This window comes from Enhydra lutris, unplaced genomic scaffold (genome assembly GCF_002288905.1).
Source record: "Enhydra lutris kenyoni isolate GAN:26980312 unplaced genomic scaffold, ASM228890v2 scaffoldscaffold7, whole genome shotgun sequence".
In the NCBI taxonomy this organism is placed as follows: Eukaryota; Metazoa; Chordata; class Mammalia; order Carnivora; family Mustelidae; genus Enhydra; species Enhydra lutris.
Genome location: NW_019154091.1, coordinates 23,066,396 through 23,078,227, shown reverse-complemented (window position 1 = coordinate 23,078,227; position 11,832 = coordinate 23,066,396). Strand labels below are relative to the sequence as shown.

At 37.6% G+C, this 11,832-nt stretch overlaps 1 pseudogene; it reads right to left on the bottom strand.

Moving 5' to 3' along the window:
- Positions 1 to 6,028: 6,028 nt before the first annotated feature.
- On the bottom strand, positions 6,029 to 7,005 carry LOC111142336 (annotated as a pseudogene).
- Between the last annotated feature and the right edge of the window lie 4,827 nt (positions 7,006 to 11,832).

Sequence of the window (11,832 nt, the reverse complement as noted above, 5' to 3'; positions counted from 1 at the left end):
TTTATTGGTATACAGCCTGAAACAAGCATCTTTCTAATCTCTGGGGTTAGAGCAATATAAATTATATCCTAGTTTCCCACTTCTCTGGAATTTACCCTCATGTAGGAAGAGATAGAAATTAGTAAGTAATTTTTAGAAATTAGTAAGTGCCATAAAGATAATAAAGCAGTAGAATGAGATAAAGGGGATTGGGAAAGCTCTTTCTCAGTAGGTGACTACTTTCTGAATGAAGATTTATGCAAAGATTTAAGAAAATAGTGTTCTAGAAACAGGAAAGTTTTAGGTGCATACGATGTAGGAATTTAAAGAAAGCCATTGTAGCTAGATTGCATGGAGCAGGTGGGAATGAGGTTAGAGGACATACAGAAGCTAGATAACTAAAGACTTTGGAATTATACAGTGAGTTAAGTATGTCAGACTATTAAAATAAGACTACTCCTATTGTAAAGTCTGGCCTCATATTTGAAAGCAATTAGTACAAAGGAACCTGTGATTTTAGGTATGGAAATTTTTGCAGAACATGCAAAAGAAGTGTCCAAAACCAGTTCTATTACTATCAGTCCATCTCCACCACAATATTATATGAGCAAAAGCTAGGAATTCTTTAGACAGCAATTTCTCCGAAGAGAATAAGGGATTCTGTGAAGAGAGTGCTAATTTCCTCCTCCCTCCCCAAAGGCACAGAACTGTCACTCCCTCCCAGCCAAGAAAGACTGCTTACAAGAGCAAGTTCAGAAAGACTGACAAGTGTCCTGGTATTGGAAAGGCACTACAACTAGTGCCTGTAACATACCTGCAAAATAACAGTTGACCAGAGGCTGACCAGGGGGTTCTGGCCTGATAGAGGTGAGGGAGATATGCTGAAGACAATACTGAGGTTCAGAACTGAACAAGTAAGATAGCTGTGTATCTTCCTGTGGAGCACTTCTGAGGAAGATAGCTGGATGAGAGTCAGCCTGATGGGAAATGACAACCTCACTTAATTGGGTTGGTGTGGTGAGGTCCTCCTGAAGGCAGAACAGAGGGAGGGTCACAGCTGGTCACCAGAGGAAGATGTACTCACATCAGGCTGCTGCATGTGAGATTCCAGTGACAGGGGTTCCAAAAAGCTCACACAAGCACTCACGGGAAAAAAGAACAAAAAAAGTCATAAATACATACTTTTTTATAATTTTTAAATTTTTGTATAAACATATAATGTATTATTAGCCCCAGGGGTATAGGTCTGTGAATCACCAGGTTTACACACTTTACAGCACTCACCATAGCACATACCCTCCCCAATGTCTATAACACCATCACCCTCTCCCTACCCTCTCCACCTGGCAACCCTCAGTTTGTTTTGTGAGATTAAGAGTCTCTTATGGTTTGTTTCCCTCCCAATCCCATATTGTTTCATTTATTCTTTTCCTACCCTCCCCCCCAAGCACCCCACGTTGCATCTCCATTTCCTCATATCAGGAAATCATATGATAGTTGTCTTTCTCCAATTGATTTATTTTGCTGAGCATAATACCCTCTAGTTCCATCCATGTAGTTGCAAATGACAAGATTTCATTTCTTTTGATGACTGCATAGTATTCCATTGTATGTATGTGTATATATATATATATATATATATATATATACCATTTCTTCTTTATCCATTCATCTGTTGATGGACATCTAGGTTCTTTCCATAGTTTGGCTATTGTGGGCATTGCTGCTATAAACACTCGGGTGCACGTGCCCCTTTGGATCACTACGTTTGTATCCTTAGGGTAAATACCCAGCAGTGCAATTGCTGGGTCATAACGTAGCTCTATTTTCAACTTTTTGAGGAATCTCCATGCTGTTTTCCAGAGCAGTTGCACTAGCTTGCATTCCCAACAACAGTGTAGGAGGGTTACCCTTTCTCTGCATCCTCACCAGCATCTGTCATTTCCTAATTTTGTCATTGCTAATTTTAGCCATTCTGACTGGTGTGAGGTAGTATCTCATTGTGGTTTTGATTTGTATTTCCCTGATGCCGAGTGATGTGGAGCACTTTTTTCGTGTGTCTGTTGGCCATCTGGTTGTCTGCTTTGCAGAAATGTCTGTTCATGTCCTCTGCCCATTTCTTGATTGGATTATTTGTTCTTTGGGTGTTGATTTTGCTAAGCTCATTATAGATTTTGTATACTAGCCCTTTATCTGATATGTCGTTTGCAAATATCTTTCCCATTCTGTCAGTTGTCTTTTAGTTTTGTTAACTCTTTCCTTTGCTGTGTAAAAGCTTTTGATCTTGATGAAATCCCAGTGGTTCATTTTTGCCCTTGCTTCCTTTGCCTTTGGCGATGTTCCTAGGAAGAGGTTGCTCTGGCTGAGGTCAAAGAGGTTGCTGCCTGTGTTCTCCTCAAGGATTTTGATGGATTCCTTTCTCACATTGAGGTCCTTCATCCATTTTGAGTCTATTTTCATGTGTGGTGTAAGGAAATGGTCCAATTTCATTTTTCTGCCTGTGGCTGTCCAATTTTCCCAACAGGAAGAGGCTGTTTTTTTTTTTTTTTTTTTCCATTGGACATTCTTTCCTGCTTTGTTGAAGATTAGTTGACCATAGAGTTGAGGGTCTATTTCTGGGCTCTCTCTTCTGTTCCATTGATTTATGTGTCTGTTTTTGTGCCAGTACCATGCTGTCTTGATGATGACAGCTTTGTAATAGAACTTGAAGTCTGGAATTGTGATGCCACCAACTTTGGCTTTCTTTTTCAATATTCCTCTGGCTATTTGAGTTTTTTTCTGGTTCAATATAAATTTTAGGATTATTTGTTCCATTTCTTTGAAAAATATGGATTGTACTTTGATGGGGATTGCATTAAATGTGTAGATTGCTTTAGATAGCATAGACATTTTCACAATATTTGTTCTTCCAATCCATGAGCATGGAACATTTTTCCATTTCTTTGTGTCTTCCTCCATTTCTTTCATGAGTACTTTATAGTTTTCTGAGTATAGATTCTTTGCCTCTTTGGTTAGTTTTATTCCTAGGTATCTTATGGTTTTGGGTGCAATTGTAAATGGGATTGACTCCTTAATTTCTCTTTCTTCTGTCTTGTTGTTGGTGTAAAGAAATGCAACCGATTTCTGTGCATTGATTTTATATCCTGACACTTTACTGAATTCCTGTACAAGTTCTAGCAGATTTGGGGTGAAGTCTTTTGGGTTTTCCACATAAGGTATCATATCATCTGCAAAGAGTGAGAGTTTGACCTCTTCTTTGACAATTTGGATGCCTTTAATTTCTTTTTGTTGTCTGATTGCTGAGGCTAGGACTTCTAGTACTATATTGAATAGCAGTGGTGATAATGGACATCCCTGCCATATTCCTGACCTTAGTGGAAAAGCTCTCAGTTTTTCTCCATTGAGAATGATACTTGCGGCGGGTTTTTCATAGATGGCTTTGATAATATTGAGGTATGTGCTCTCTATCCCTACACTTTGAAGAGTTTTGATCAGGAAGGGATGCTGTACTTTCTCAAATGCTTTTTCAGCATCGATTGAGAGTATCATATGGTTCTTGTTCTTTCTTTTATTAATGTATTGTATCACATTGATTGATTTGTGGATGTTGAACCAACCTTGCAACCCAGGAATAAATCCCACTTGGCTGTGGTGAATAATCCTTTTAATGTACTGTTGGATCCTATTGGCTAGTATTTTGGTGAGAATTTCCGCATCTGTGTTCATCTAGGATATTAGTCTATAATTCTCCTTTTTGGTAGAGTCTTTGTCTGGTTTTGGGATCAAAGTGATGCTGGCCTCATAAAATGAGTTTGGAAGTTTTCCTTCCATTTCTATTTTTTGGAACAGTTTCAGGAGAATAGAAATTAATTCTTCTTTAAATGTTTGGTAGAATTCCACTGGGAAGCTGTCTGGCCCTGGAGTTTGGAGGTTTGGAGGTTTGTTTGGAAATTTTTGATGACTGTTTCAATCTCCTTACTGGTTATGGGTCTGTTCAGGTTTTCTATTTCTTCCTGGTTCAGTTGTGGTAGTTTATATGTCTCTAGGAATGCATCCATCTCTTCCAGATTGTCAAATTTGTTGGTATAGAGTTGCTCATAATATGTTCTTTTTTTTTTTTTCAAAGATTTTATTTATTTATTTGACAGAGAGAGATCACAAGTAGACGGAGAGGCAGGCAGAGAGAGAGAGGGAAGCAGGCTTCCCGCTGAGCAGAGAGCCCAATGTGGGACTCGATCCCAGGACCCTGAGATCATGACCTGAGCCGAAGGCAGCGGCTTAACCCTCTGAGCCACCCAGGCGCCCCTCATAATATGTTCTTATAATTGTTTGTATTTCTTTGGTGTTGGTTGTGATCTCTACTTTTCATTCATGATTTTATTTATTTGGGTCCTTTCTCTTTTCTTTTTGATAAGTCTGTCCAGAGGGTTATCAATCTTACTAATTCTTTCAAAAAGCCAGCTTCTAGTTTCATTGATTTTTTCTATTGTTGTTGTTGGTTTTTTTTGTTTGTTTGTTTGATTGTTTGTATCTATTTCACTTATTTCTGCTCTGATCTTTATTATTTCTCTTCTCCTGCTGGGTTTAGGCTTTCTTTTTTGTTCTTCCTCCAGCTCCTTTAGGTGTAGTGTTAGGTTGTGTATTCGAGACCTTTCTTCTTTCTTGTTTCCTATCAGGACTGCCTTTGCTGTGTCCCACAGATTTTGAACCATTGTGTTTTCATTATCATTTGTTTCCATGAATTTTTTCAATTTTTCTTTAATTTCCTGGTTGACCCATTCATTTTATATTTTTAAAACATTTTATTTATTTATTTGAGAGAGAGTGCACAAGCTGGGGGGAGAAGCAGAGGAGGAAGAAGAAGGAGACTTCCCACTGAGCAGGGAGCCTGATGCAGGGGTCCATCTCAAGACCCTGGGATCATGACCAGAGCTGAAGGCAGATGTCTAATTGACTGAGCTGCCCAGGTGCCCCAGAAGTGATATTTAAATACCCAATACAAATATGGTTCCAGATGCTAGACTATAGTAGCATCTGTCACTTAAGGTTGTACATTCTTGTAATTTCTTATTTTTGCTAAAACTTGAGAGAAAGGAGGGAGGAAAAAAAAACTGGAACTCTTACCCTTTCTAGTTGGTAATTTGTGGCAGACACCAATGAGGGAAGAAGGAAAGAAGCTTTGAAAAGAAAGAGGATGTCAATTTTTGCTTTAGACCAATAGGGAATTTATGAATTAGGAAATGAGGCTTTAGTCAGTATCTGAGTGACTGAGAATCTATTAATCTAGATGGTATTCAGGACCTAGGAGTATGGAAGAGTCTATTTTAATAATTGTATTCTTACAAGGTTATTTCATCCAGTAAATTGACATCCAGCACTTCAATATACATACAAATATTTTTAAACCTAGATCCATTTATTTTCATAAGTGACAAGTTTGGTCTTTCTCCACATATTTAGTTTCTTGGTATTGTTATCTGAGAATTACATTATAGTAATATCTTTAAATAATTTATTTTCCTGTTAAGAATAATGTTTAAGCTTTATGTTATTTTTTAACCCCAGGAATGTTTAGACTACATCCTTCTATATTTCAACTGATATCCATTTAAAATCACAATCTCTTTGTTCTTCCATTCTTAATATGATTTATCACTCGTCAATTGAAGTTATCTGTTTGACTAATTTTTTAAAGGAAGTATGTTGCCCCCCCCTTTTTTTAGACACCTTTATTCAGTGTCATGATCAGACTATTATATTTAACAATCAATAGCATGGGTGCAAAAAAAAATCTACATTAAAACTCTTTGTTGGAATGCTTTATACTTTCCACGGGACAGAAACTAAAATAATCTTTTATACAATTAGTCACAAATACAGTCCTAAGTATTTTGCTCATACACATGAGTACTATCTAAAACATGTCTTTGTAGCAGCTAGGCCCTGCCATCACTGTTCTTGACTGAGGTCACAAGTCTTTTGTAACCTGTACCTTCCCTGTCACTTCGCTGGCTCACCTCTCCTGCTAAACTTTGTTTCCTGGCAGTAATTAAGACCTTCTGCCACCACCATAGCTACTGCTGCTGCTGGAACACAAAAGCCACCTTGGTTTTGTGGTTTGGCAAAGTATTGGCCCTCTACCACCAGAGGGGCTAGGGTTTCCACCTCCAAAATTTCCTCCTTTCATGGATTCAGAATTTGAGGATTGATTGTTGTAATTGCCAAAATCATTAGAGCTTCCACCATCTCTAAAGTTGCTTGTACTACCACCACCATAGCCACCTCCTCCACTGTTATAACTATCCTAACTGCCACACTCACCGTTGCCACTGCCCTGTTTCTGTAAGTCTGTCTACCACTTTCATAGCCTCTGCTTCCTCCAGAGTAACCAGGGCTGCCTCCCCAATAACCACCATCATTATCAAATCCATTGCAGCCATCCCACTGCCACCATATCTACCATCACCTCAACCGCCACCACAGCCACCTCACCCACTGAAGTTTCCTCATGACCAAAGTTGTCATTCCCACCAGAACTACCTCCATGCCACCACCAAAGTTTCCAGGACCACTTTGACTTCCTTGGGTGGATGAAACATTACCCATCTCTTGCTTGGATAGGGCTTTCTTTACTTCACAGTTGTGGCCATTCACAGTGCAGTATTTTTGAATGACAATCTTGTCTACAGAGTCATGGGTTCTCAAATGTTACAAAATCAAAGCTTCTCTTTTTGCCACTGCCTCAGTCAGTCATGATTTCAATCAGTTAATTTTCCCATTCTATTCAAAATAATCTCTTAAATGATGTTCCTCAATGTCTTCATTAATGCCATGAACAAAAAACTTTTTCACAGTTAAGTGGGCACTGGGTATTTGAAAATCTTCTATTGAGACAGCCCTCTTTGGTTCTACAACTCTTCCATCCACTTTGTGTGGCTTCACATTCATGGCTGCATCTACCTCCTCCACAGTGGCGTAGGTGACAAACCCAAAGCCTCTGGAGTGCTTAGTATTGGGATCTCTCATTATCACACAGTCCTTAAGTGTTCCCCAGTCCAAAATGGCTCCTCAGACTCTCATCAGTTATTTCAAAGCTCAAACTTCTGATGAAGAGCTTCTACAGCTATTCAGGCTCTTTGGGAGACTCTGATTTAGACATGATGTTGGTGGTGGGAGTGGGGGTGGGGGTCACTTTAAGGATGATCACTCAGTCAGAATGTATATTGGCTTCATAATGTCTGAGAATGTTGTCATATGACATTTGTAAAAGAATGATAATTTCGTTGGATAAATATTTTCTGAACATGGAATCTTTTTTATTTTAAAAGTTTTTTTTGGTGGGGTGGGGGGGGCGCCTGGGTGGCTCAGTGGGTTAAAGCCTCTGCCTTCGGCTCAGGTTATGATCTCAGGATCCTGGGATCAAGCCCCGCATCAGGCTCTCTGCTCAACAGGGACCTTGCTTCCCTTCCTCTCTCTCTGCCTGCCTCTTTGCCTACTTGTAATCTCTCTCTGTCAAACAAATAAATAAAAATCTTAAAAAAAAAAAAAAAAACTTTTTTTTTTTTCCTGCTCAATAATGCACAGATGTGTGCTGAAAATCTGATTTGTGTTCTAAAAGTATTTGTGGAGTTTTGTTTTGTTTCATCCTTTATCCTTTTTATTATCAGAATTTGTCTAAAAGGAATCTTAATTAAAATTGCTTTAAAAAGAAGTTTAGAAATTTTCCCAGGTCAAAAATGTTTTCTTCAATTTATTTGATCACTGCTTCTAATCCACCTACCCTGTTTCTCATTCTGAGAGATGTAGTCTATGCAAGTTGAGAGTCTTTATATCTTGTATGAGCTGGTCTCAAGGCTCTGTTTTGAATCTGTGGTAATGTTATGAGTATCTTCCCCATTGCTTCTCCCACATTTATATCTTCATATAAGAAATTCATTCTGCAGGCATACTAACATAGATTTGCTAAAGCTTTGAAAGACTGACTTTTTCAGCACCGATACTGGTTTTCCTCCTTTGTTTATTTCTTTTGGCCTTGTGGAAATCTGGGAGAGAGTTGTTTCCTTCTGTAATCTAATAACAAGTTTATCCAGACATCCAAAAGCACTTATTTGAGGTGCTGTTATATGTTACACCCTTATAGGAATGTCTATATCCATGTTATTAATGTAATGCCTAAGATAAATTTATATAAGTAGAATTATTGGTACAAAATTATGAACATTGAAGCCTTTTTTTAAATTTTTAAAAAATTTTTTTGACAGAGTTCAGAATTAGGCAGAGAGGCAGGCAGAGAGAGAGAGTAGGAAGCAGGCTCCCCGCTGAGCAGAGAGCCAGATGCGGGACTCGATCCTGAGACCCTGAGACCATGACCTGAACCAAAAGCAGAGGCCTAACCCACTGAGCCACCCAGCCACCCCGAAGCTTTTTTTTTTTTAATTCCAATATTAGTTAACATATGATGTTACATTAGTTCTAGGTGTACAATAATGATTCCAATTCTTTGTATTACTCAGTGCTCATCTTTCTTTTAAACATTTAATTAATTAATTTATGTATGTCTATATGTATGGGGGGTAGAAAGAGGGAGAGAATCCCAAGCAGATGCAGTGTTGAGGATAGAGCCCAATCCAGGCTTGATCCCACACCCCTTAGATCATGACCTAAGCCCAAATCCAGAGTCAAATGCTTAACCAACTGAGCCACCCAGCCCACCCCCCCCAACCCTGGCTCATCTTGATAAGTGTTCTCTTAATCCCTTTCACCTATTTCACCCATCTAAGCACCCACATCTGGGAACATCAAAATCTTTTGATGGGCATTATCAAAATAAATTCCATTATAGAAATGTAATGTCAAATTAAAAGTCTTCTATCAGTGGATTATATGTTTTCATGTGTTTGTTTTGAGAGGCTAAAAATTGTATCTCAATATTTAAGCCAATTTACATTTTCTTCCAGTGAGGTTACACATGATTTAGTAAAATAACTTGATGCTGTATAAATTGTCTTTTCAGGTCTTTGATTTTTTAAAAATAGATTCCAATAAGTCACTTAATAAAGTTTGATCAGTTCTTTGTATAGTAAGTATACTAATGTCCTGTTATATTATTTATAATAGGTTCACCTCTATAACAAATAGACCCTTAAAAGAATAATCTTTTATTGATATGCAAATTTATACTTTACATAGTTGCAATTATTCTACATATGAATTTTAACAGTGGTCAACACAAAAATCTTTAAATTTCCATATTTGTCAAGAATGCCTTTTCTGCAGAGGGCAAATATTTAGTTTTTATTTCGTTTTTCTTCTAGCACAATAATTCCAAGTTGTTTTTATCAAAACATAAGATGGGGCATCTGGGTGGCTCAGTTAGTTAAGCTTCTACCTTCGGCTCAGGTCATGATCCCAGGGTCCTGGGATCCAGCCCTGCATCCAGCTCCCTGCTTGGCAGTTCTCTCTGCTTGTTCTCTCTCTCTCTCTCTCTCTCTCTCTCTCTCTCTCTCTGGGCCTGCCTTACTCTCTCTCAAATTAATAAATAAAATCTTTTTTAAAAACTAAAAAATAAATTAAAAATATAAAAAACTTCATGTGACTTGTAGGATTAAGGATGTGGCTCAAAAATCACATTTTCCATTAGCCTAAAAATTGAGAACCAAAATTTATCCAACCCGTAAGCGAAAAACTGAACAAATAAAATGAATTTCCAAAATCAAGAACCAACTGTATTAAAACTTAAAAAGTTTTTATACTAAATGTCCTTTATTTTAGTTTGTTTGATTTTTTTTGTATTTTTCTCTGTAAAGCTCCATGAAAATAGTGTCTACTTCTGTTTTCAACCCCCACTTCTCCTAAATCTTGGCAGAATGCCTGCCAAATTATAATATTTGTTAAATATAACAGATCTTAAAGATGTATATGTGTGTGGAGATATGTGTGTGTATGTGTGTGTGTGCATGCATTAATAGTGCATTTAATAAGTGCATATGTGGTATATTTTTTGAGTCCTTGTATGTCTGAGAACCTAATGATCTATTACCATGTAGGAAGAAATCCTTGGTTTTCTACAGAATTCTTGAGTTTTATTTTTTTTTAAGATTTTATTTATTTATTTGACAGACAGAGATCACAAGTAGGCAGAGAGGCAGGCAGAGATAGAGGGGGAAGCAGGCTCCCTGCTGAGCAGAGAGCCCGATGTGGGGCTCAATCCCAGGACCCTGGGATCATGACCTGAGCCAAAGGCAGAAGCTTTAATCCACTGAGCCACCCAGGCACCCCGAAATCTTGAGTTTTAAACTTGTTTGTTCAATACCTTTAACCGTCACTCCACTGCCTTTTAGCATTTTATTATTATATGGTATAAATTCAAAGCTATTATATTTTTGTTCAGAGTTTATAGACTTTGACCCTCCTCTCTTTGAAATTCAAAACTTTTACTAAGACATGTCTTGATAAGGATCTTATTTGACTGATTCTGGAGGGGAGTACAGTCCCCCTTTATCTATATACCTAGTTCATATTTTAATTAAAACATTTTTTCTTACAAAATTTTTTTTTATTTTTTTCTTATTTTTTTTCTTATTTTTTTCTTATTATCTTTTATTATGTTATGTTAGTCACCATATAGTACATCATTAGTTTTTGATGTAGGGTTCCAAGATTCATTGTTTACACATAACTCCTAGTGCTCCATGCAATACATGCTCTCCGTAATATCATCACCAGGCCAACCCATCCCCTCACACCCCTTCCCTCTAAAACCTCAGTTTGTTTCTTGGGGTCCACAGTCTCCCATGGTTCATCTCCCCCTCTGATTCATCCCCCTTCATTTTGCCCTTCCTTTTCCTAATGCACTCCGTGTTATTCTTTATGTTCCACAAATAAGTGAAATCATATGGTAATTGACTTTCTCTGTTTGACCTACTTCACTCAGGATAATCTCCTTCAGTCCCATCCATGTTGATACAAAAGTTGGGTATTCATCATTTCTGACGGCTGAGCAATATTCCATTGTATATATGGACCACATCTTCTTTATTCATTCATCTGTTGAAGGGCATCTTGGCTCTTTCCACAGTTTGGTTATTGTGGACATTGCTGCATTTTTAATATTGTTTCCGGTCTTACTTATTCTGCACCCACATTCAGAATTCCTAATTACCTTTCCATATTCTTTCATATAACTACTTCTGTCTTCCTGAATTCCATTTCTTAGATTTTAAAATAATTATTATAGGGGCACCTGGGTGGCTCAGTGGGTTAAGGCCTCTGCCTTCAGCTCAGGTCATGATCCCAGGGTCCTGGGATCAAGCCCCGCATCGGGCTCTCTTTGAGGCAGGGAGCCTGCTTCCTCCTCTCTCTCTCTGCCTGCCTCTCTGCCTACTTGTGATCTCTGTCTGTCAAATAAATAAATAAATAATCTTTTTAAAAAAATAAATAAATAAAATAATTATTATAAAAGGAAAAACTGAAGGAGGAGAAGTAGAAGCAGCAAGTCTCTGCCACTGGGAAATAAAATAAAAACTCTTTAAAAATCACCTCTTACACCAAGGTGAAATAAAAAACAACTGAACAATATATAGATTCATATTGTACATCTGCCAGAACTTGAAAATATCTAGCTAAATGTTTCTTACAAGTTACAGAGAATAGGAAAAGGAATGTCATTGAAATCTGGTATCAACTACACAAATAAAAAAAATTCCACTCTTTGGAACAAACTACTTTCATATGAAGGTCAGGAGTTCAACAAAAGAAAGTGTAAATGTGTCTTTTTTGAAGTATCTGCTTAGAACTAAACACTAGTACTTCTACCTTGTTTTATTGGAGCAAGTTGTATAGTCAAGTCTAAAA